This window comes from Acyrthosiphon pisum, chromosome X (genome assembly GCF_005508785.2).
Source record: "Acyrthosiphon pisum isolate AL4f chromosome X, pea_aphid_22Mar2018_4r6ur, whole genome shotgun sequence".
Classification (NCBI taxonomy): Eukaryota; Metazoa; Arthropoda; class Insecta; order Hemiptera; family Aphididae; genus Acyrthosiphon; species Acyrthosiphon pisum.
The window spans coordinates 119,113,689-119,120,836 of NC_042493.1; the positions used below are offsets into that span (position 1 = coordinate 119,113,689).

Here is a 7,148-nt window from a genome sequence, read left to right on the forward strand (position 1 = left end):
TGCGCATGCGCACCACGTGCAGTGCATTCTTGAATTTAAACGCTCCTAATAAAACGTGAGCAAGTTTTAGAACTAAAATATTATATTATTATTTATTATACATTTATATCAGGCTATTAATTTATTCTATTATACATAGTTTATTAACAACAGCTGCAGTAAAGCATAATGATAAAATGATTTTTGGTTACGCATTTTAATTAAATTGGTTATTAATAATATTATTATAATAAACGTACCAATAAACCATTAAAATATTTGTGTAGTTTTTTACATTCTTAAATATAATGGAAACACAACTTGATGCCAATATATACATATTATTTCTGAATTCTTTTTATTTAAACTTGTAATAACTGTAGAAGTTCTATTCTCTTTAAATGTTGTGTTATATTCAAATTTGAGCTTTTGAAAATGCTTACAAACCAATTTTTGTATTTAAAGCAAATTTATAAGCATTTGTCGATTTTTCACTAGCGATCCAGTAATTTTTCAGATACTTCTAAAGATGACATCCTATCTACATTTTTTGTATTAAAGTTTCTATCATCTGCACATGATATCTAAAAACATTGATAATATATCGTTAAATAATTATATTCCATTAGAAATATATACAAACTATTTTATTATTATTTAAATTTAAGTCAGAAATTGTATTATAACATTGAATAATTAGGCAAAAAATTAAATAAAGACAAATATGCATAATTATCACTAAAAATAAGAGATACCTATAATGATTAAAACTGTTTTAGTAAAATGTATGAAGAGTTATTATTAAGGCATAAATATTTAATATAACGATTCTTACTTTAACTTGGCCAATGATAGAAAGGCACAAAAATTCAAAATATTGAATTATATCTGTTTTCAATTTATCCATTACTACAATATGATTTTTTTGATAAATGTAACCAATATTTTTCATTGATTCGATTAATCTAGAGATTAATATTACATTCGATATAATTAATGGTTTACCGAGGGTACTGAGTAGATTCATAAAAAGTTATTACTAAAGCTCGGAAGTTTATGACTTAGCATATTTTTTTTTATAATTACATCGGAGTGAGATATAAATTTGATTCATGAAGTCTATATTACAAATAGGCAAACATTTTTTGCATATTTAACATTTTTGAGCATATATATGCATACATAGCTAATTTCTAGATTTAGTGACATTCATAATATTTAAATATAATATAAACATATCACTTTTTTGGAATGGCTATAAATTATAATTCTTAAAAAACTTATTTTGTCTATCAAAAAAGTCTTTTTTAAATGTCCAGCAAGAGTAAACATATTTAAAGATGAAGCACCACGACTAAGTTTGTATTGGGGGGCGCGGTTGAATGCGGCTATTTATTACTGCAATTCATATGCAACAATTAAAAAAATTATAAAAAAATTTATTCTCGATGATGTTTTGTCTATAAAAACAGCTCAAGAAGTTATGGGTGAACGTAAAGTTGAAGCCAATTTAGCTTTTATTAAATCGAATTTTTCATTCTTATCTTCGGCTCTAATATCTCTAGAAGAAAAGGGTAAATCTCTATCTAGTTTGATTGCCATTATAAACGTCGTTTCAGAAAAATTATCAATTGCAGCTTCATCTCCTCATGGTAAATCAATATACCCAAAATTTCTAAAATAATAGATGGCAAAATAGTTTTGTTTGATGGACTTCCTGAAGCTATAGAAACTATCGACATTGTTAACTTTAAGTACGCACCGGCCAACTATGTAGATGTGGAACGGTCATTTGCAGTTTACAAAAACATACTGTCTGATCGTCGAAGATCTTTCAAATTAGAAAATATATCCAAAATCATTGTAATACAGTGTAATGTAAATTATTTAATCTACGTAATATGTATTTTAGCTTATATATTTATATTTATAGTATTTTATTTCTTTTATGTATTTTGCAATGAAGTTATTTTAAAATCATTTAAAACAAAAGTTATTATGAATCACTACTATCCCACTTTATGTAATTGTAATAGATATAATATTTAGTACCTACACATAAAATAGTGTTCATAATTTATTTTGAATTAATATGAACACCTTTTTTGAGTATATTTTTGGCATATATTTGTTGTAAAATAGGTATATATTTGATATACTTAAATGCATATATTGGCATATTTTGGAATGTTGAAATGCATATTTTAATGACATTTTGGTTATTAACATCCGAGCTCTAGTTATTACAGTATTTTTATTGAATGTGCATAATTAAATACCCTACAAAAATACAATACTAATTAAAAATATATAATAATTGAAAATATTAAATACAAATTAAATACATTTTTTTTGAATTAAAAATAATAACAAAATATAATTTTGGAATAAAAAAATAATTTTTTTTAGTTAACCTTCTGTACAATTAAACATTTTTATGAGGACAGAGTTTGACAAAATTAAATTAAAAAATTACCTTACTCAATTGGTTACAAGTGTCATGCATGTATTCTAATTTTGAAGTTTGAAAATCAATAAACTCTATGTTCACTTCTTGAAAACCAAATCATTGCCTAAATACAAAATAATAATAATAATAATAATAATTAAGTGCTTAAAAATGTGATTAGAAATTTAGTAAAAATATTTTATTTGTTGATCTTGCCATAATTACAGTAGTGTTGCAGCTCTGATATTTTTAGTTTAATTATCATACTATTATTATAGCTTTATTACACATAATACAATACTTAAATATATGTATAATAATATGTGTGTATATGGTATGTAAATATATATATAGAATCCATCAAGCACAATATAATTGTATTCAACAAATTGTAAGGCTCAAGAAGAATATTGTACACTATGCATTTTAAGTAGCCACTTTGATAATTTTGAGCATTTTACTAGTTTAATTTTTCCTGTCTCAGGTTGATTTTAAAATAAATATAATTTGCTTATTGTTACTCTTAGTTTTCAAAAATATATTACTTAATAATACATTTCGTCGTCTCAGAATGAAAAGGTTCTAAATCAATTTTTTTGAAAAATGTTTTTTTTTGCATATTATTATTAAATATTTTTTGTTGTATAATTCAATCCTGAAATCGTATCGATCCGTTGATTATTCAATGAGATACAGAGAATGAAAAGGTTCTAATTCATACGTGAATGATAGGTACGAGCTAACTTAAAAACGTTCTCCTGAACAATTACAAAAATTACGTTAGAACCTTTTCATTCTGAGACGACGATTTACTTATCATTCACTTCATTATAAAATATCATTATACTTTTCTGCATTTCAATTTATTTATGTAGTACCTACCTATAATCTATATCTATATATCCGTTGTTATATTTCAGTGGGTATAATGAAACATTCAAAGGTGGGCAAGTTAATGTAACTCAAGTTAAGCTAAGTTAAGAGGACACAAGATCGATAAGTAAAAAGTTAATATAGAAAAAATATTAACTTAACTCAGTTTAAAAAAAGTTTTTTTTTTAATTAGTATGTAAATCACATAAAGAGTGGGATGTATCTTTCTAGTTTCTAATTTATAAATTTAAAAAAATAATTTTATTGAACTTTTATTATAATGTACACTGTATATCATTTTACTATTATTTAATAGATTAAACTATACTCATCTCAAATTAATAATTTAACAAATATATTTTTTTTATATCGTATAGCAATTGAATGTCATAATATATGAAGATGAGTACATGACCTTTGTATATAATATTATAAGTTATATAACATTAAAACATAACCATTGTCAATTTGGAATTTAAAATTATTCATTTTATTAAAAATATTTATAATTACAACTCACATAATATATAATTAACAACTTAATAAAATGTATTAATATAAGTACACACAATTATGTTATCAAGCTACAGAACAGAAATGTTTGTTTTTTTGCATTGGATTATTTTTATTTTATACTGATATGGTAATATTTACGTATAAACGAAAAATTTCAAAATGTTTGTAACTTGATGGGTATTTTTAAAATCAACTGAAAAAAAGCTAAGTTATTTCAACTATAAATTAAACTAGTTAAGTTCATGAGTTGATTAGAAAATAAACTAACTAGTTAAGTTAAAAAGTTTAAAAAAATTAACATTTTAACTAGTAAATGCCCACCTAGGAAATATTTATAACTGTACACAAAAATGATAAATAACTAAAATATGATATATTGTTTTAAGTTAAAACTTGGATTAATTATCAATCAATAATCATAATACAACAACAATATCTATTACTAACCTGTTGTAAATAATTAGAAGTAGTTTTTGAAAAATTCTTTGTAATGTCTATTAATTTCAAAGTACATTGTTCAGAATTGTCTTCCTTTTTTCTTAGTGTTAGGATTGAGTAAATGACCTATGGAATTCAATACAAGCATTTATGGATTCCATAGTAAATTCCATCCAATGGAATATTATTTACCTAATTATTCAATAAAACTTTATGTACATAGATTTCATATGATTTAAATTTATGAATTATAAAATATAATGTACCTTTTCTAATAAATCTGTAAACTGCTTAAGTAATTTCTTCTCAAAAATACCAAATATATATGTATAATATACTATAGTAGAGCAAATATGTGACCAAATTGTAGAGGATTGTTAGATTTCTGATAAACACGTTCTCCTAATAGCAGTACATATTTATTCAAATAAAGCTTAAACTCATTCACAAAATCATCACAGGACTTTCTTTTTTTCCATTAAAATCTCAAGTAAATACTTTCTGAAGAATAAAAAAATAGAATTATACATATAATATACATATCCATATATAATTGTAAAAAAAATAATAATAAAAGCAATACTAAAAATAAATCACAAACAATAATCTGGTAATATTTTTAAATAAATTTAAGTTTAAATACAAAATTTTTTATTTAATTTTATCAATTAAATAATCAATATAAGGTTAGGTTATAATGGCGCCCGATGCCGATGCCATTTTGTCCTCAAAAATATATTCTGCGGGAATAACAATACTGCCTTGTAGAATCAACCAAAATTTTTTTAACTGCTAGAGGGAAATATTCTACAACCACCATCAATCTCTGTGTTTCAATATTTTATTCTCAACCTTTATAATATGTTCAAAAAAATACAAGATAAAAAGCATTTTTTACAAATTTTTTAATACAACTATTAAATACAAAATACAAAATCAGAGATTTGTAGGAAGTTTTCTTCTTTCTGATAAAAATTTAGTCATCAAAATCCGACAATTCTACAAATCCCGATGGTTAAATTTTTTTTCATTATACACCCTATCAACCCCCATTGATTAGTCATCGGGTAGTAGATTAAATATCCATATATAGTAAATCATCAATATATTCAAAAATACCCTAAAATAATTGTTTTTATAAAATTAATTTATTGTTGTTAAGTAGGGCTGTGAATTTAATGTACAATCTTAAACAATTTAAAATGTAATTTCACATCTAAAAACTTTCTGTTGAGAAAGCTTTGTTTAATAATAACTAATAAGTTATAAATGCACTTGGCTACAAATTAATTCACAGTCCTATTATTAATTAATATGTAATAATATACATGATAGAGTTAAAAAGTTCTCGTTTTAATAATTTTTAGTATATTTCCTGAGATATTTCCTATTAATTTAACTGTGTTATTAAGTGGATGTTAACGCACTTTTTATTTTCTCTCTCTGATCTATGCGCAACATATAAAATTGTACGTTTACAATAATGATTATAATCATAAAAAATTTTAAAATTAGAGTCAAATTACCTATTATAAAATTTAAAAGCAAGATTATTTTCTAGGGTATCTCATAGGCCTTTTATCATATTTAATTTTAAAGTGAATTATGAGTATTTAAAATTGTAAATTGTTTGTAGATCTTAGAATACTCAATTTTCAATTTAATATTGCAGTATTGATTAATTTTAAATTATCAGCAATTCTGATTTTTATCATCACAATTATTTATATTTACTATGCATATTATTATATAATTAAATATTTAAACATATAAGTACCTACTAAAGTTATTTTTATTATTTTAATTGAATAACTCAATACCAAGTAATTAGTATTATTATAGAAGCATTATAATAATCAGTATTTATGGCATTTGGTAAAAATTGATGAATGGGTTTTAAGCCCTGGTAGTAATATTATAACAGTATATAATTATAAACTAATACTAGTTTCATAATTAAGTTATTACACATTGACTGTAGTTTATGGCTATCTAAACAATTATGCACATGAATAATAATTATTAACTGTATTGTAGAATATCATTATTACTATATTAAGTTATTATATTTTGTATTCTATATTAACCAATTAAAATATAAAGGTATACCTAACGTGTATAAATATAATTTAAAAAAAAAAACCCTTGTCTAATTGTATTCAAATGTTTTAAATATCAAGCATTTAAATACTTAAAATGTAAGTATCGAATATTGAGGATCTTCATACTTAAAATGTGAGTATCGAGTGTCTAGGATCTTAATATTTAAAATTTAAATATTGAGTATCTAGTATCGGGACACTGATTTTTGAGTATCTTGCATATGAGTATCATATCTCTGATTGTACGTAAAATACATTTATAAATTCAAGCAAAAGTTGCTATTTAAACGGTAATTATTATGAGCCTATAGATCTTTAACATAACAGTTTTGGTACATGTAGATCAATATTTAACAATATTTCACTGTCTGTGACTCATTTGAAATCTAAAATATGTAATTTAAAGCCTTGGTTGAAAATTGAAATATATTAACTACTTATTTACTAAACAAATTTAAGATGTTGAAAAATTCACCAACATAAAAAAACTGTATTTTTACCTGAAAATGAATAGCAGCAGTTATTAATTGAAACTCAAAAATATTGATAAATTGACAATGTATTTCACTCAGCAAATATTCACAATGCATAACTACATTTGATACTTCTAGTAAAATTTGTAAAATTTTACTCATTGTAACTTCTATTAATCCCTCTTCACATCTTCATCTAGGTAAATTATATTATATTCAATCATTTTTCTATTAATAAATTTGAATTATATTCTATTATTCTTACCGCATTCTTCATAACAAAGTATACAATTAAATAATTTAACCTTTAAGAGGACG

The 7,148-nt window shown here is 23.1% G+C and overlaps 1 non-coding gene across 1 annotated transcript; it reads right to left on the minus strand.

Annotated features, from left to right (window-relative positions):
- Nucleotides 1-2,456: 2,456 nt before the first annotated feature.
- LOC107884792 lies at nt 2,457-4,752 on the minus strand. Its single transcript, XR_003838708.1, has 3 exons — nt 4,522-4,752; nt 4,265-4,447; nt 2,457-2,552 (listed from the first exon to the last, which is right to left on the minus strand). It is a non-coding gene; the product is annotated as an uncharacterized LOC107884792 (transcript).
- Between the last annotated feature and the right edge of the window lie 2,396 nt (nt 4,753-7,148).